The sequence below is a fragment of the Poecilia formosa genome, unplaced genomic scaffold (genome assembly GCF_000485575.1).
Source record: "Poecilia formosa unplaced genomic scaffold, Poecilia_formosa-5.1.2 Scaffold35, whole genome shotgun sequence".
NCBI classification, from domain to species: Eukaryota; Metazoa; Chordata; class Actinopteri; order Cyprinodontiformes; family Poeciliidae; genus Poecilia; species Poecilia formosa.
This window is the reverse complement of record NW_006799974.1, coordinates 3,157,547-3,177,889: the sequence shown is the minus strand read 5'-3', so window position 1 is coordinate 3,177,889 and position 20,343 is coordinate 3,157,547. Positions and strand designations below refer to the sequence as shown.

At 36.3% G+C, this 20,343-nt stretch overlaps 1 protein-coding gene across 4 annotated transcripts in view; it reads right to left on the bottom strand.

Moving 5' to 3' along the window:
• The window catches only part of pcdh11 (protocadherin 11), a 170,116-nt gene that overhangs the window by 74,383 nt on the left and 75,390 nt on the right, over positions 1-20,343 (bottom strand). The gene's annotated exons all lie outside the window — the stretch shown is intronic.

Here is a 20,343-nt window from a genome sequence, read left to right as displayed (position 1 = left end):
AATCTGCTAATAATTGATAGTCTGTGCTATCCATAGACTGTAAATGATTTATCACATGCATTAAATAAACAGCACAGAACAACCTGTATTGCTGCAAGGTATATTTCAGTCAGGTCAATGAACCCTTTTTTTTTTTTTTTTTTTTTTGACTAGCCGCTTCTTGAGTTTCCACCTGTACTGACCTTGTATGAGGCAAAAAATAAAAACTGAACAAACAACTTAATCATGTTCCATAAAGTTTTATAAGAAACAATGATACCTTTTCAGTTATCTGCTGAAAAACCACATGAAGATACAGTATGTGTCCACATCTCCCTCACCTACCCAGAATACCAAAAAATATTAAGCTTAGATATTTTTAAATGTATAGGTTCATGCAGGTACTATCTAAAGAAACCCCCACTGGCAGGTGGAAGAAGTCTGCTGTCACGAGAATAAGAAGAAATGCAAAGTTATGCTCCATAGCATACTGTATAAGAGAATTTGAGTGAACAGCACTCTGCTGCCTAGATGTCCTAAAATCGCATAGCTTTGACATGTTGAGGTATGTGAAATGCTATAAATACACTCCCTTTGTTCAACACATTTTGTGGTGTTTTGCAATACTTACAGGTAACAGACATAAAATATTGTCCGCTAAGTATTTTTCCCTAAGCCTAATTATTTGCTGAGTCAGTGTATTGGCCCACACAAATAATGGACCAAAATCAAACGGCTACGTCTGAAGCAGTTTCTCGAACTAGACCATTCCAATAAACTAGTAGAGGTAAACCTTTTGGCATCAACATTAGCTTTTTTTGTAGACCATTTAGTTTGAGGACCTCAGATCTATTGTCTAGTTGTTTCTTCAAGATAAATCCCACTTTTTTATACAGACCCTACACAAGACAGAAGCTAAGGCAAAACAGTCTTTGTGTGACTTTTTAAAAACAAATATAGGTGTGTATCCAATTACTACATTAATAAAGGGAATGTTCAAGAATCCCCAATTTAAAAAAAAAAAAAACAAAAAAAAAAACATTTGATAGTCATACTTGAGATTTGTCTATAACTAGGTAATGTGTTGGGTGTTCCCAAACCATAACTTCATTTTAAATCAGACAACACTGCATTATGTAAAGTAAAACCACACTCATGCAAAATAACTTTTAATACAGACCTGTTATTCATTTATGTCAGAATGCATTTCTGTGTGCGTCTACTGGATACATGAATTTTCCTGTAAGGAATTAACAAAGTATCTTTCATCCGTCTGTCTAGAATTGAAATGTGCTTTTAGAAGACAACCCTCAAATCTACTGGCATAAAGTCTTTGAGTTCTCCATTCTGCTCACCGCCTGGGTTTGGACATCATTGCTTCTACTGCTCCATTTATCCTTGGGTTATAATTCGTATTCATGTATGTATTTACTTGAAGCACACAGACAAGGTTGCACAAGGACAGACGTGTTCGAGAAATTTCCAAACTTGAAATTGGTAAGACAAAAATAATAAATAGTTAAGTTTCAAAACACATTTCACTATGCTAAACAGAACACTGGCTGTAAGGAATCACTCCTTACTCTTATTTTATTTTTTAAGATAAGAGGGCAATGAGAGAGAGGGAAGACATGCGGCAAATGTCACCAGGCCGGGAATCGAACCCTCGACCACGAGGACCAAGGGCTCAATATGTGGGTTGTGCTGTGCCCCTGCGCCACCACAGCACCACTGCTTACTCGTATCAATGTTATAATAAGAACAAATAACTATTCTTAACCAGCCAATATTTTTACTGCAAAATTAATGACTTTTTCAAAGTTTGTTACTTTTTTGCATATTAAACACGAGCATGTGCCAAGTCCACCTGAGAAATTCTCATTTGCATCATTTGACAGGCTTTTTACACCACCATTTTTTACTAGAAACTACCATCAGTTATTCCCTATCTAACTAATGTTTTATTCAACACCACTGACATGTATTTCATCTAAGAGACTTTGCCAACCAATTAAATATATGATAACGTACATGAGGGATCTGAAAAGCTGACCTATGGTCGCTTCATATTTAGATGGCATTCAAAGTACCAGTTGTTCATCTGATTGTTTGAGACTATAAAGTGTAAATCTCCTTTTTCTACCTTAGCTTTGGTTGGTCAGTGACCTTCTCTCTGTGTCTTTCTGTGTTGTATTTCTCTGAAATTAGTAGTTTCAAAGCACTCAGTTCCAACCCAGGGAGAGAGTTATGCTTTGGATAAGTGCATTTGTTGGTGAACCACATCAAAGTACAGAGAGATGTCTTAGCGAGCAAAGGCAGTGAAGCTCCAGCCCTGCCTTTGATCACCCCAGGCACTCTGATCATTAAAATATTGGATAAATAATTGATTAAAAACACCAGGCCTTATTGTGCTCTGTTTCTCTATCCAAATGTATCACAATTTTCAGATATTCTGGCTGCTCAATGTATGAGACTGAATGTAGATGGGACTAAAATGAACATCCACTGCAACAGATACGTACTGTAGCATTACTACATGTCATGAGAAGTGTGTGGAAGCGATTATTTCCGTTTCTGCAATAATCTGGTGACTGAACAGACTATAGCACAGATGTTGTTCCAGTGTGAACTGGAAGTGCAGCAACAACTCCTCTTCACCAGTAAAGGTCTGAGTCACAGCATGGCAGTTTGCCATAGAGGTAGAATAATCAAAAATCATAGGCAAAGTAAAAAAAAAAAAAAAAAAAAGTGCAATCCAACAGTGCGTAGGTGAGTGGGGGTAGTTAATATTACATTTACTGTGGAAACTAGATATGCAGCATGTAAGACAATGAGCCCACTGCTTTCATATCCAGGATATTAAAAAAATATTTCAGCTTAGTATTGGATATGAGCTAATAAATCTGACTCACCCAGTATACATTTAAGTTTAAATTTAGAGCATAAAAAGAATCAAAATATGTCAAAATGCATTTCTGTTCCAACTGAGAGAATTGGGTCAGAGAGCCTGGTTATTCATCTGGAGCATTCATTTGTTTAAGTATCTGAATCAGTGTATGCATAGCAACATACTGTAATAGTTATCATGATTATTATATTTTTATAACAGTTACTGTGTGAGGTGGTCCAAACATAGTAATCACACTTCAAGCAGGAGTCAAAGATTTAAAAATGTGCCAGTCACCCTGGAAAAAAATAAAAAAATCGTATTTGCTGGATAATAGATAAGCTACTAAGGTTAAAAGAAAAATAAAAAATAAAAATATACGCTCCCTAAGATACCTACATTTTCTCAGTTTATGTGAAAATTTATTATTTTAATCAACATTCTTTTCTCTGGCTTAAAAGAAAATCAAAGATTTAAAAAGAAGAAGAAAAAAAAAGAAAATCACATTTGTTTAAAGGTCAGTTAAAAAGAACTTTACTTTGTCAAAAGTAAAGGCAATAAAATTGAACTACTTACTAAAGCTGTTTTTAAGTAAAATAGCTAGTGTATATGGGTTAGTTTTAAGATGGAGTAAAACAATAGTAAGAGTCTTCCCATTATGCAGGGGTAATTGGATCTACCACCTAATCTGAAAACTGCAGATTACCTCTGCGTATCAGCCTGGACCTTTGTAGAAGAGTAGAGATCATCAGACCTGAGAGATCTGGAGGAAAAAAGGAAGACCGCAAAAACACCCAGAGAAATATGCAACCACATGAAATTTACGCTCTACCATTAAAAAAAGGTTCTTGTCATTTGTGCTACAAACCATTTTCTATTACATTTTTCATGAGTGGGATGTGGGCACACCCCCAGTGTTGGCACTTGCTGCTATCTGATTTGAAGGTTCAGCACTACCATAAAGGACCGTTTTAATTTTTTTTTTTCTTTTTTGATTATAGTCCAGGGTGTTATAGCCATACGCAGGAGCTTATTCATGAGGTGAGATAAAAGTCAACAGCAAAACTCTAAGAACAATTCTAACATTTCAGCATTAAGATAAAAAATATATATAACACACAATTATTAGCAGATGATTCAGATTCAAAAAAACAGATCCTCCCCCAGTCCATTTTAGAGAAAAGTTTTGGGTTTGAAAATTGGCAGGATTTTACCCAAATCTTTATTAAGATGCCACATCAGTTATTATCCTTTACAAGATGAGTCCTAGAGTCAAAGTTTAAGAAAACTGGATTCTACATGGTCTTTGCTTTGCTGCTTTATTCTGTTGCTTTAGTCCCATACCGCATCTGTGCTTTCCAGATGGTTGCCATGTTATGTTACCTCATTTCACCTAAGTACACCTGTGTTATGACAGGATTTGTGAAATTGTAAGGGGCTGGTTGTAAAAAAGAAGAAAAAAATAAATGCTTTAAAGATTTTTCATGATGTAATAACTTGAAGCTCTACTATTAAACCCTCTTCTTCCCTGGGGTCCTTATGCTCCTAATAGTTGTAAAAATAATGAGATCTGCTGCTTCGGTCTCTACAGCCTCCTACATAGCAGTTTATTTGATAGTGTAAATACCTTTGAAAGTTGATGCATGCACGAAGCATAGCAAAGACCTTATCGGCTATGGTTTCTTGACTTGCTGAATTTGTTTTGACTTTCTCCTCATGGTTCATTGGTTATTTTCACCAGAATCTTCTGTATTTCAGCTTCCCCGCTGCACAAAGTTTGCAAAAATAATAGACGAGAAGGACTTGTTAGACTTCATTATGCCGAAATGTCAATGCAGCCACAGTTTACCACCTAATTTGTTTATAGAAGGTTGTGGAAAAACACATGGGTTGGCTGTCAAGAGATTTCCCTGCAGATGAGGAAAGATGCGTCTGAATTCTATCAATCGGAGCAAAGTGACAATTGCCAGGCGAGCCACAACACAATCAAAACAAATTCAGACATACGCATGCATAATAAAATAGTGGAAACCTTGGATGTGTGTGCCATGTTGCACAGAAACAAGAAACGGTAATGCCTCGGCCAAGAAGCACACAGCAGAAATCAGGTTTTGCATCCCCAGTTCTTCTGGCAAGCGCAGCCTGTCTCAGACACAGTGATAAAACTGTTGCAAAACAAAACACCTCCTCATCAAAAGGGGCTAATAAAGTCTTCAATATACTTAAGAGTAGCCTCAGATAAATAGAATACCCATTTACCTCTGCATTGGTGTTGTTGTCCAGAGTGTATTGATGTTCCTATTGACATTCAATAAAGGAAAACCCTTTCAGCAAACCACAGAGAGCAGTGTAAATCCTGTAAACTTCTTGAGCGAGCACAGACACTAATTTTCCTCCAACAGAATTACAAGATGCCGATAATGTCACTGTGTCCAGACCAGATTTGATTTACAAGTAGACATATTGTTGCCTTTTCATCAGTTTATTATTATTAAGTGGTTTGTGTATACGTTTTTGCCCTGGACAACCCTCTTTCTTGTTTCACTCTTAGTGAGGTATTGATCCTCCCAGTGCACCATCCTCTACTGATTTCATTAGTCCAGCTGCTGTTAATTACTCCACAATCTAACCTTTTGCTGTTTCAATTGGTCCAACAAATTGGGAGAATTTAAAAACAAAGGGAATATAGAAGAGGACAAAAGAGAAAAAGGGGGAAAAAATAAGAAAAATATCATCTACCTTCACTTTACTCGTCATTATGTAGTAGACGACTGCTCCAGTAATTGTTGTATGGGACTTTTCATTCATGAAGCCATACCAGACAGCTCTAGTGAGGTTGTCTAGGCAGGTGTGGAAAATTAGACCTTCTTCCCCTCCTCAAATACTCAGGACTTCTCTCATGCAGAAAGATCATTAAAACGTATTTTATTCTTTCATGCATATTTATTTACAAGGATCACGTGATGGCCTTAGCAAGAAACTTAAATGTTACTCAGTACTGAATCAAAGTGAAACACCTTGATTTACTGACGCACCAATTTGTCTTCTTAGCGAAGGTATTAAAACAGTGTGATGTGGCACATAGCTGCAAAGTTATAATTAGACTTCATTTAATACCCTATGTCAAGAGATTACATGCGCCGAGTACAGCGTCTGAAGGCATGCTCAAATCACAGGGGATGTAATTGATTAACCATATGAGACTGGGAAGCAGATGATGAGGATGAGGCTCTAAATCCATGGTAAATCAATATAGCCACTTCCTACACATCGAGGGATTATTGACAGAAATTACACCCAGCCCTAATTGCTCCCAACAAACAGATACGATTATTTTTCGCCTTGGTGCGCCAACATGTGACGCCGTAAAAATTCCCCTTTTCTCAGCGCCAAAGAAATCACCTGCTTTGGGGTGGGATGGCGTGTCGGCCAGGACACATTGCAAACCACGCAGGCGACTTTTATGGGATCCGTCAGTCCTATCATGCGAGAGTTGCCCTTTCTTCAAGGTTGAGTATGTACTACTAGCGAAGGCACACAATACAGGGTGGAAGCAATTCAGAGAACTCCCTTTGGCCGAGATAATAACTTCATCATAATTAGCTTTTGGTGCTCAGGAGTCTTGAATTGTCAGTTGCAGTGGGATCTGGGCTGATTTATTGCTTGATTTAATTACGTATCAAAATTCAATTAGACATGCTTTCAGCCAAATTCAAAGTGAGGTTTGTCAAGCTGTCCCCTGAAAATCAGGAAACAGCTTGAAGGACATCCTTCATAACACAGTGACATCTAACTCAACAATTATCACCTACCCTAAGTCACTCATGCGCTAAAAGAGGATTTAAAACTCCACACTCGTCTTACAGATTTTTTTTTTTTTTGCCTTACTATTAATGTTTCACATCTCACCAGACATCAAACAGCATCAAATAGTGAAAAACAGGCACTGACTCAGTAGTGATGTGGGGTGAGTTGCTGGTACTTTACCAAGTGAAGGAACATGACAAAATCCTCTGAGACTGACTACGACTAAGGAGGCGTCTGACTTTCTTTACCCACATCACTCACTGCCTGTTCACCCTTTTTTGCTACAGACTACACAGGGGGAGAAAAGGGGAACTGTTTTGAATAAGTGCCACAGAATTCTCTAAGAGCTACATTGATCTTTACCACTATGCAAATTTAGGATGTCATGGTTTCAAAGTTAAGAAGCCAAGTAAGGGAATGAATATTTCAGCCAGCGGCAACTGACTGAACCGTAGTCCTTTAGCAGTATTGTAAATATCTTCATTGACAGTTTTATTAGGTACATCAAGGGTAATATCATGCAGAACCTTTATTCAGCTCTATGTTATTTTCCTCCTTTTTTGAAGCATTCTGAAATTGAGGAGATGTAGTTTCTTTCTTTTTTTTTCATTTATTGATAAATGTTTTCTAGATTTTCCTATTCTGTGAACATTTCATTTCACTTCATCACTAACATGTTTTATTGGACTCTGATATGGGGCAGTACACGCGTCATTGGAGGAAACTAAAGAAATTTTGTGGACTCATCTTGAAAACACGACATCATCTGAATGAAGAGTCGAGCCTGGCTAACGACTGCTGTATTTATAGAGAAAAACTTAATATAAACATGCAGAGCACCGATCAAAATGTGACATTTTTTTTACTGCTTGTATCCAGGCTTCCATGTGATTATTAAGGATAAACACTTAGTCCTTTCTAAGAAAAAGTAAAACTGAACCATGTTGCCCCTAATTCATAAGACTAAACTTTTAAATCTCAACTTGTTCTTAAAGCAATCGATTATGTGAACTACTTTCTTCTGATACGTTTAGACATAGGCTGGTTACTGCAATCAAGGTACACCAAGATGTTATAAAGCTATGCTTAAAACTGCTAAAGTTTTCAGTCTCACTGTTCCTGTTTCCCATTAATAAAACCTCAGAGGAAGTGCAGCATGGATGTCGTTTTCTCCTGCTCCTCTCCATCTGTTCCCACTACCTTTTTCTCTCTTTTACAGAATAGACAAAATTAAATCATATAAAAATTTCTAGCTGCAAAAACACCAACAAATTTTGTATAAACTTAAAAAGAGTGCTACCCATATTTCTTATCAAGGGAACACTCTTGAAATAAATTATGTGGCAAGCCATCTTCTTTAAAAGCAATTCAACTATGTTATTCAGTTTTGCTGTTGTCTAAATACAGAAAATTGTGGTATTTTTTTCCATCGTACTGTTAGAAACTCATACTGGATGACTTCTAATTATGTTTGGTGTCTCTATTATTAAATGTTGAAGTGTGTGGGAGAACAGGAGAAGAGGATATTGTGTAAAATCTTTGTTTCTTGTTTTGTTTTTTTGTTTTTTTTTTAGCTTTATAATTTTTTATTTTATTTTATTTATACCCTGGATTCTATTGGATTCTATCATGCATGTCTGAGAATTCTTGAATCTCCATCATTGTACTCAAACATCCTCCTTGGGGGCAGAAGTCTGCAGCAAAACTGCTGCCTCACACCAGAAGGCTGTTAATGTGTCACTTTATTTTGGTGCGCATTCATATAATTTAAAATATACCGTTAGACGAAAACAAAAACAGCCCTCTAATACCTAGTTTATTCTGATGTAGAAAAAGAACACATTTGTATTAAGATTAGTATAATTAAAGTCAAATATTTTGAAACATCTATATATGACAGCTAGTACATGGAAATGCAATATCCAAAATTTACTGTATCATTTTGAGTTATTTGATTTATTCATATTAACACGATTATTATAGCACCGCAAAAAAAAAAAAAGTCCAACAACACATTTACTTATTGTTAATTCTTACATAAGTAGAACTATTGCATTGTGCTATTAAACAAACCTGATTGGTCATGACAAAACCAGGGACAATTGTCAAAAAAAAGGTTAATTTGAGTTATTTGCAGATTCAGAAACTCTGGGTTGTAAGTTTAAAACACCCCATGCCTATTACTGCTGCAGGGTATGGTGACGTGCTGATAATGCAAATTAGCCATGTCTTCCTTTCAGACTTTTATCCTGTTGGCCAAAACCAATAACAAAAGTGTGTGAATTCCGAAACAAAGCATGTTAATCAGCTGTGAGTTCCCTAAGCATCTCGAAACAGCTCAGATTTTCTCTGCTCACGCACTTGCTATTTGTTACTGGTTTTGCTGTGGCATGTCACAATTAGCCTCTCTTCCCATGTTGGTGAAGATAGTTACTTGTGTAACATGTACAGCTTCAAAAGATTAAGAAAATAACTTGTGAGAAGGTGAGCCAGCGATTTGTCCTGAAAGAAACGATGTGACAGGGATAAACCACTTAATTGTGTATCCTAAATAAAAATATAATATAATCCTAAAAAGAAATATATGTCAGAGAATCCCAGTGGAGAATAAATGTTGTTAGAATGGAACACCCTTTGCCGTTGCCCAATTAGCCAAGTGGGGGACCAACAAAATTCTTATTCTCAGGGTGTCAAATAATGCAGGTTCATGAAATTGTTTCTGAGAGAAGAACAAGGTGTTCTTCAGTGTCAGCATTTTGATACACCCGCCCCAGCAAGCAGGAGTATTACAGCGGTGGACGTGGTCTTAGTCCAGGGATTTATCATGCCGAGACCGCAGGGTGAGCATCTTTCAAAACTTGTAAAGAAAAAAAAAAAAAAAGTAGACTACTGTGCAAACGCCTCTGAATGATTCTGTAGGTTTTAAATTTAGTCTTTCCTTTTATTGTATTTATTTTTTAGGGATCTTGTCTTTGATCTTTTTTAAGTGGTGAGACTAGCTTAGGAGATCAGGGTGATTAACACTTTTGACAATCTAGTGTGGATGTATTGAATTCATCTCTCGTCTTTTCATCATCACAACAGATGATAATAGTCCTGCTCATATGATGCCATTGCTAAACTGAATCAGCTTAGTTGAATCATGAGCCATTTCCTTCCTCTGGCAGAGACGGAAGTTGTTGTGGGTAAATGTTTGTGGTAAATTTGTTACGACATGAAACATTAACGTGGATGAAAGCAAAATCTTTGTCCAGTATTTGAATTACGAATTGAATAAAAGTAATAATAATTTAAAAAACAAAAAAACACTAACATGTCACAAATCAAAATGTTGTCCCTGTATATACGTATTAGGAGTTTCAACAGTTTTGCACAAGCTGAACATCAAAGCAAGTGTTGTCATTGCCGATAATGTTTTACATCTGGTTATAAATGAAAATGAAGCCATTATGTAAGTGGAATAAAGATGAATACCTTTTTCAACGATGTCAAACTGCATGCTCAGTTAACCAGAAATTTTTGAACTGCTCAACCCCTACTTGTCCTGGCTGTGTACACAGTGAGTCACAGCAGCTTGACTCAGTGTCTGCGGAGAAAGCTGCATTAAACAGGGAGGTGCACAGAACAAAGTGATCACTAAGTGTACTATCAAGGAGGAAATATGGAAAAGAGGGTGGGTAGCCCACTTGATGTGTCAAAACGTCATTATCAAGATTCAGCAGCACTGTGAATTGTTCATCTGTTTGATCTGTCTCCCACTGAAATATCTGACAGTGTTCTTCATACAGACTGACAGAGGTATTGTCCATAGATTGTGATGTGCAGTGGCACACTGAATCGCAAAGCTCGTGTTTGAAGCAAAGAGTCTGTCTCACTGTCAGTCAGTGACAAACAAAAAGCACAATGATGATACTGATTAATGACTCCTGAAACATCCAAGGGACTGATCTCCTGCAGAGAGGGAGTTGCTTCTGTCTTCAATTTAAACACACAGATGTTAGCTGTAATGTTATTCAGTGGAAGTCATCTGGGTCTCAAAATGTATTCACTGTCATTTTTCACATGTTACCACAGGCATAAAGATTTCACAAAGCCTCTGAAAAATTAACAATCCAAATGTCTGTGGCCCCATTATAAATTCCAATGAGGACACAACAACATGAAGTGATAATAGTTTAATAATGGCTGAATATAACAGTCTGCTCTTGAATGCAAAGCTGACAGGTTTTATTTAGGATTACCCTTATTTGCATGTTTAATGAATTCCTGCACTAAACTGACATTTTTTTCTAAATTACAAGATTAAATTCACAGTTAATAAATATTTGCAATACTTGATTGTACATGTAGATTGCATGAAGAACATAGTATGTGGGTTTATTTTGTCTCAGTATATCATTGTACACAGAACTTACATTTTGTTGATGGGATAAAGTTTAGGTTTTAACAAAACATTTTAAAATTCATATACTTTCTATAGATGTCTGCTCATTCTCAAATGCTTTAAACACTGTGCACCACTTTTCAATCTTTTCAGTATTTCTAACCAAAATAGAAGATTTTTATGTTAAACAGCGAGACTGGTTGTGACACAAATGCATTCGCTTTAGTTTGCCAAAGACTGCATTGTCATAGGAGTAAAAAATGGCAGCATAATGGTTTTCTGCCATACAGTAATAAACTGCAACAACAACATGGTTATCTGTTTAACATTTAAACATCTGTTTAAACAAAGAGCTGCTGCTTATACATTCAAATATATGACAGATGGATTGTGAATACAAGTATTCAAAATATGCATACTTAGTTTCAGGAATACTTTAAAATAATATATTTCAGTATTTCTATCACTAAACTGTATCCACAGTAACATTCAGCGTTCCTAAAATATATATTTAAAACAAAGCAAACAAAGAACAAGATTTATGTAGATTAAAAATACCACAAACCCACACAAGCTTCCACTGTTCCAGCAGTACCAAAGTAGATTTTTAACTCCCCAAAACATTTTATCATCTGTGTCTGTGAAAATTCATTTTAATCTAAGCTTACTTAATATCTAATAAAATATTTCAAAACGCATCTTACTTCTTCTTTTCTTACAATGGCGACTTCTAATGAGGTAAATGAGAAACGGTCTGAACACAGGAAGACGTATTCCCGCTTGAATCACACACCGACATTAAACGTGTTGAGTTTTTCTGTCCGTTTCGAAGTAGGCCTGTCCTACTAAATTGAGATTCATCATTAGAACAAAGTCCTCCTCAGTGGCAGAGTTATTTTAGCCCCTCTTCCACCGCTGTGCACCAGAAATATTTTGGTACAAGGCAAATGTATGCTGCGGGATGTCTGTCCCATGTGTTCTTCTTTTGCCCAAATATCTTGCTGTTTCTCTGGCCGCAGTCAAACACATTAACATATGTTCTCACAGTGCACAGCACTGTTCTGCATTGGTAAATGCCTTATTACAGCAATACCCGCTTTGTGCTCTCCCATTGAATATCCATAAGTAGTAAAACACAGCTACATCTACCCACTCAGAACAGTAGGGATGCGTCTCACGTGACAGGGGGCCTCCTTAACATTTAGTCAGAGGCCGTCTTTGTCAAATTGATATTCCTCCCACTCACAGTTATAGCAGGTGGTAATAATGACAAATAGAGGCAATACCGAAACTGCATGGTACATACTGAGCATAATAAGGTCATCTGTTGGTTATGTTTTTTTTTCCTCTTGTATTTATGCCTTTTTAGCATGCACAGTCAAATTCTCTCAGTATGACTTGCATCTCTAAAGACTTTGCCTGTGTGAAATATGCAAAAGCAGAGGGCGAGAAAAATATCCTGAGCAATGCAACTTGTTCTTGCCTTGAGAGCTTACATGGTTATAATCATTTCAAAATTCAAATTTCCTGTCATCATTTCAATTTCCCCCTTTTTTTTTTTTCTCCCCTTGCAGAAAGGTATTTCAAAGATCTGGAATGAATTTAACCAATATTCTTTGTGTTTTGCAGTCAAATAAAAAGAAAGAGGTGGCTCTTGTTCGTACCGTCTCAAATCTCAGTGATTTGAATGAACCTTGCATGTTTTGGGATTTTCTCAACAAATACATGAAATGAAATGTTTATGGGATGAAAGTGTACATTGATTATTACCAACAAGTGTTGTGCATTGTGAAACCAATGAACATGTACACTTTTCTATTTGTGGAATTGGCTTCCAAATAATTATGCAAAGGCAAATACATTGATTGCCTAAAGCAGTATTGCTTTAAACAGGTTTGTCTGCAGGTCTGTGTTGAGTAATGGTATTCATTCTTAATTTGGGTCAGAGAGACAGTCATCAGTTTTGATATGAGAACATATTCCAAAAGAATGTGCATCGAAAACAACAGAGACTTTTATTTTTGCACAAACAACTAAGAGGGGCATCTGTGTCAGCACACAGCGCTGCACTGATTTATAATGGGAGGAGGGGGGAATTAAATAAGAGCTAGGATACATAATTGAAACGTGAAGGCATTGAACAAAACTTTGCTCATAAATAAAATCATTACAACAAAGTTTCTTCCAAGACCACGTCTACGGATCTTTAGTTTTTTATGATCAATGCTACATTCATAACTCAAACATTTTACACTCTAAAGCTACTTATTTACAATGTTTGATTTTTACATTTTTCTTATTGGTTATTTATTCTTTTGTATCCATTTGTCTATGGATTTTTCTTCATACTGCATTTATTAAAATTTAAAAAAAAAAGATTAAAATACTAATGTCTGTACAAACTGCACACCTATTATGAAAGAGAAAGAAACTAATCACATGCACACAGAAGCGTATCAGAATGCTGTTCTTTTAGTGTATTCATCATTATTGGCCAAGCATAACAAAAGCAAAAACAGAATGAGGCCAAACCAAAGTCTTTTTTTTTTTCCTTTCTTCTGAACTGTGGATCATATGTATCAGTTGTATCATATGTATCTTAAATTATTTTTTAACCATTGTTTTCAATTAAAATTCTTAAAAATAAATCAAATCTGATACCAATAAACATTTAAATAAATCTATGAAGAAAGTGATTAAAGTGGAAATTTTGAGGGTTGCATTTCTGAAACAAAGAAAATTATACAAAGTTTAAAAAAAAACATAAGAATGTTCTATGCTTATAATGTAAGATTTAGAATTTCTGCTCATTATGGTCTAGCATTAAACAGCTATTATGCAATAACATATCTTATTATACGTTACACATTTTCATATATGGCCTATTTTGCGCAGATCTGGAGCGTATTAAAGTTATTTTGACTCTGGAAGGAGAGCTGGAGAACACAGAACAAACATATCGCCACTCTCCAGTGGAGTTTGAAAGAAAAAGCGACTGACATCCGGCATAATACTTGTTGGATTTGTTACTCATTCATATTCTACTACACACATACTGAGAAAAAAAAAGACTGATTAGTCCTCCTGTTAGATGCAATCACTGTTACAGTTGAAGAAAACAAAACGAGCAACAGAAAAAGAACTGATTTTTTTTTTTTCACATTGCTCAATTTTTATATTGTTTATGGAACTTTTATTATTTCAAATGAACAGTGATACTTTCTTAATGGTTCTTACAGTAATTTTGAAATGACCACATCATAGGATCACACACATAAACCAATATCAAAATATTTCCTAACCACACCTTCAGGTTGACTAGAGGGGAAAAAATTGTTTTGTTTTGCTTTGCCTAGATTTTCCACTGATGCAGTAGTAAAAAAAAAACCCACAAAATCTGTGGTTCCGAGGATCGATTTCAATTTAAAGCCCTGTCCCCGTCCAATAAGGGAAAATTAACCCACTCATCAATTCATTTAAATGCACACTGTGTCAGTCCAGACAGAGACAGAATGCTTACCAAAGGTAACAGAACTGTGCACAGACGGTTTTTGATATGACCTATGAAATAAACAAGTCAAGTTCTTAGTGAATTCTGCAGATGTGTGGAGAGGCAAGGAGATAAAACCAACATACATCAACCCTTTTCTTTAAACTTATCATTTAACATTCGAAAAGGTTGGTAAAATGATCGAATCTACTTGAAAAAATGTCATAGTGGCCAGTCAGTTCTGCAATTATTCTGTATGCAGTTGCCCATTACTTTTTTTCCCCCACAAGAAACAATTGTGAAAAAATGTTGTAACCATGGTGAAAGCACCAAATATCTTTGTATCCTGCAGGTTTTTTTCTACTAAAGTAAATTATAGTGAAAAACTGCATGCACACAGAGGAAGATTAAAAGTCCACGAGTAGAGTTTAGCTGAACCAGAAACATGATTGCTAAAGTAGATTCTTTTGAGAATCTAACATCAGGATCTCTTGACCTTCTCATAATTTAATGTTAACATTACCTAATATTTATATTAAGGCCAGAAGTAAACTTACTAAAAGATCTTGCTGTGCAGCTGACCCCTAGCTATGCAACTCTATGCATAACACTCATAAAACCCACGGAGTGTACTTTAGATTTTCAAGTTAAGAATCACCATCATCAGAACCTGGCAGTCAAACAAACTGTCATGCAAAAGAAATAGGATTACGAGACAAAATCCTATCATGGCTGAACTGACTCTCCTTCCACCAGCCTGTTAACACTGCATCATTCCAAGACAAAATGAGTCGGCTATTAAAATACATTTTGCCTAAATAAATAGTTTATGTGAAATAGGATTAAAAGCAAAACATGACTGAAGCACTTAATGATTACAATGTGTGACTTGGGTTTACCTCGAAGCGTTTTGGCTGTTTCTATAACAACCATAAAGCTTTGTTAGTTTGGATCTGTGCTAAACTGAAAACTGTGCAGCTTTCTCAATAGTCTCATGCATACTACTTTTACAAACAGTTGTGAAACAAAGGGTTGCTCTCAAAAGAGCAAAGTCATATTTTTTTTTTCTTCTTAAAATAATAATCCTCCAGAACCAATTCAGCAGCAAAACAACAGACCAACAATGCAAAATGACAAAAGTGTCATACAAAGCATTGCACTTACGGTTCTGTGCTGGTTTAACGCCAACTTCTTGATTGTCACTTTTGTTGTGGTTAGATATAACAAAAGCCAGGACAAGTCAGGAGCAAGAACACTAAAGTGAATTTACTACATTTCCAGGCAGAAATGGAACAATTTGAATGGTATAAAATGGCAGTAATAAGATTATTTAATTAGGCTAAAGGAAAATGTTACTTTTGACAGCACATCTGCAAGCGATCAATACGTTGAAATGATCAGGTCACAAGATGTGTTCTCCGGATTCACACAGCTTGTTCATGCAGAGCAGCAACTCTCCCAGCACAACCCGCGTATTTAGAGCGCGATCTGTTCACACTGTAACAAGGCGCCACTCCAGCCTGTTGTGTAGCTCTGTCTTTTTACTCCAAGCTAATGGCTAACGTGTCAAGCAACATAAAAAAAACAAACTCATACATTCCCCCGTTCTCATCATCTTTGTAGACTTGGCTACAAAAACTAGATGAACAGGGAGAAAAAGACAGATACAATAAATTAAATATAAAAATGTATAGTATTTATAAGGTTTACTTTCTCTTTTTGCTTTTTATTTATTATTTTCCACTTTTATTTTTTTCTTGTTTTCACTTTAGAGCGATATAACATATGTAACGACCAGATATTTAGTCACATACCATTTTATTGTTTATTCTCTAGGTAGTAAAGCAGCTTTTGTGCATTATCACTCCCAAAATGCGTGCTCAGCTTGGAACAAAAAAAACCCAACTTGTCAGATAGTATAGCAGTGGCAACATCGTAAACTGAGGTAGAAAAAAAAATGCCTTTAACTGTGCAAAAAGCTAAAATGATGGCCGGACACTAGTGAGTGTTTTGAGATGATCACAGCATTTGCCAAGAGCAGAAGATTGTTGATCCAAGCCACGAAATGAGCGGACACTGGTCCTCGGAGTCCAAATACCAGCAAAAATGTCTGTCTTGTCTCCCTCAAGTCTCAAAATATAAAACTATGATGCCGTGTTAGAAGACTTTATCTCTTGAAACCACACACAAAAAATAATTATATGCATCTAAGGGTTTGTGTGCACACTGATTTCCCTGTGTATAAACACTGTGCGTGTCAATGATGTATGCATATCAGGCAGTGTAATTACTTATTTGAAGAAATAGTGTCTGGATTTAGTATTTTGTCAGCATATTTGACAGTGAATTTGTTGATATAATCACTGCAGTCCTAGCAAATATATTCAGTGCTAGCAGTGTCCTGGACTAAGCTGTCACTCACGTCTCAGGATCACAGTAGGCTAATTTCTGTTAAATATTCCATGTGGTAAAATATAACTTGTCAGGGAAATTTTGACCTTATGAGGAATAGCAATAATTGTTTTGCTGGAATCTGCTTGTTAACCAAGTACAGCAGATACAAGTGTTCCAAAAAACAATAAAACATTTAAAAAGTATACCATTCAGCTTACGTCATTCATAACGCCTGCCTCTTCATCAACTCGTGTTTTATTTTAAAACATATATCCATTAAATAAACACAAATGTGTGTGTTTATTAAAGACGATAATATATGAAGGAAAATAGCACCATCTTTGGTTGCTAGTGGAAACAAAATCAATAATGCACAGAAGATACCGTTGTACAAGATTATGATTGTGGGGATTCTGAGCTTATGACATATTTTTAGTTTTCCCCCAAAGATTGCTTAAATCATATCTAACTTCTTAAAGCCACCTTCCTATATTGTTTCATCTTGGTTGCATGATCTATCATCCACCCATATTAACAGTATTGACTAGCATTGATAAACTTCTTTCCTCAGTATCATAGTGGTAGTTTTGGTATTGATTTTAAGAGTTGTGAAGTTATCCATTTAAGTTCAGTTGTTTTTTTTTTTTTTACACCATGTTTGAAAATGTTTCAGGCTATTTTTTTGCTTCATTGTGCCGACTTTAACACTAAGGTATATTCCATCCTAACATGTCAAAAGTGATAGTCATATATTTTGAAATTGCACCTTGGGTAGCTTTTATGCCATCAATTTAAGCAGGATCTGTACAAAAATCTGATTTTGGCCTTCTTGAAAATATTCTGAATTTAATTCAGGTATTAGTTCCTGGACAAGCTAAGATGCTTATACATTAGCTATCCAGGCAGCTGGACGGTAATTCTGGAGCACACAAAGACGTCCCTTTAATAGGTTGGGGAGTGTGAGGAGAGCCAAAGCTATGCACTGATTTCCACATGGATATGGCCTATGGCACAGGGGTACCTGCCCTCAGCCATCTGCACTGATTTGACAAATGATTCTATATCAAAGGGTTCTGCACTGATTTGGGTGGTAATTGATTGGAAGTGAAGACTTCAAATCCCTGATTGGTTTAGCAGGATGTGGGGCCGAGACGTGGTGGCAAGTGTGAGAATTTCAAGGATAGGCAGCAAGAGAGAAATGAGTCTATAGTGCAGGAGATTTGTAAAAGAAATTTACTGTAAAAGAGATTTTTAAAGTATGGGAAAGGTTGCCCTCCTACAGAGAGCAAATAGATAACTGTGCTTAACTCCCCTACCACCACAAAAAAAAAAATACTTTTTGCTATCATTTCCTCATTGTAAACCTTCTTAAACTTGCTACACTTGATGTTCCATTCACACGTTTCACTGATGTTGTGGGGTTTACATGCTTTAGATATGTGTAGCACCACATGATGCAGTGATTTAGTTACCTTGTCATTTGCTGTGAACTATCTACTGCGGTGACTGTAGTTCATTTACCCTCCTGTTTAAAAAAATATAAATAAAATTAAAAAAAACTCCTAAAGCTCTGCAGACAACACGGTGACAGTGGAGCATCTTCATCTCGAAAATCACAACTTTAATAAGAAAGGTCTATTTTCTTTTCTTTAATGTTTTACATGGCCTTCACTATAGCTTCAGGTACCAAAAATCTGTCTATTTTGTATTTGGCACAAGTTTGCTGAAGTTCACTAAATCTTGGCATTTACCATTTCCAATTTATTTTTCTTTATGTTGTAACTCCATTTGCCCCCCTCCCAAAAGATATTTGGAAGGCCCCACACCTTGAACATGTAATGTACAATTCTTCCTCAATTACACTTCATGAGAAATCTAAGGTAATAAATAAGTATGCATTTTCTTCACAGTTTAACCATAGAATAAATTCAAATAAAACCAGAAATGTCTCTGTATCTATTTCTAATGCAGCCGTTGGGGTATCTGATTTGCAAGTGTGTCCATGTAGATCAGATTTCACCATTCAAAAAGAGGAATTTGATTAGAAATGGAATATTATTGATTTGTTCCACACAGATGTGTAGTCTGATGCAGATACATGGGCATTGCAAATTGGCTTAGAGCGAAATATGTATTACGCGTTATCTTACATCAATTTCCCCTAAGCCTCTGATGCTATTAGCCATTGTTGTGTAAATGGTGAGTCTTCCCGAAAAAAATATATGTCCTGCAAAAGAGTGTTAAAATCTGTGAATATTCTTCAACAATTTTAAGGTTTTCTGTCATTTGACAGCAGACAAGTATTCACAGATGATAATCATATAATTTAATCATTAGCACTGGTCAAAGGAAAAGGAGTAGGCTGTCAGCAAATCACAGGGATCCCTTTTCAGTCCAGTGCCATCTGTGGGAAAGACACTTAACCTGAAGTTGTTCCCAACAGCATACCTCCATCTTTAATGGCAGCTCTCTTGCCCTTCTGTGTTTGAGTGGGTGAAAGTGGCATCAACACTGCAGAGTAGTTTGGTGCTGATAAGATGAAGGAAATGCCGTGTAACGGCAACCCATTCACAACTTTTTTGAAGCTCATTTGGAATAGACTGAATATAAAAAAAAAAAATGAATTGGGTCATATTTATCCTTATAACATTTCAAGTGAGACCTGAAAGATGTGTGTACAATTTGAAGTGTTTGCATAGTGCAGGCCATGCCATTACGAGCTCCAACCTACCAATCCAGTCATGTGTACAGCGCGACATGTTGAATGTTCTGCCGATAAGCCAGCGTAGTGCAGAGGATTGTTAATGCGGTTGTGACAGGGACGCTAGATATATATAGGCCCCACTGCCTTTATTACATGGCAGGATGACTGCACTGCATACCTTTTGCCATTTGACACAGACATGTGCTGTTTGCTAGTGACAGATGCTGCACAGTACTGGTCCCAGAGGTCACAAATGACCTTTGGATTGGCTTTTTTTTTTTCAGTCACAAAGCATTATTTGCTTGACGATAGCCACCAATGCAACCCCAGGCATTGCGACGGAGCCGTGGGTTGTTGCTGCTTGTCTTTTGAGATCACATTTACCTCAGCTGACTTTTGTGCTTGTGTCTATGTGTACTTGTATGTCAGAGAGGGGGATTGATTGAATATGTGTGTGTCAGTGCACTTTAATGTATAAGCGCATGAATGCTGGTCTACAGAAAGATGCCTCAGTAACCACCAACAGTCGTGATGCTTAAACCTCAGCTAAATTGCTACATATTGATCATCTAGTTCTGAAGCTTGACAGATTCACTTTTATCATGCATAATTATTCACCAAGATGTGCAAGTTCTGTTGCCTTTTTTTAGTTGCAGAATGACTCTACTCATGGAAGTTGGTAGGCATTTTATCCAAGA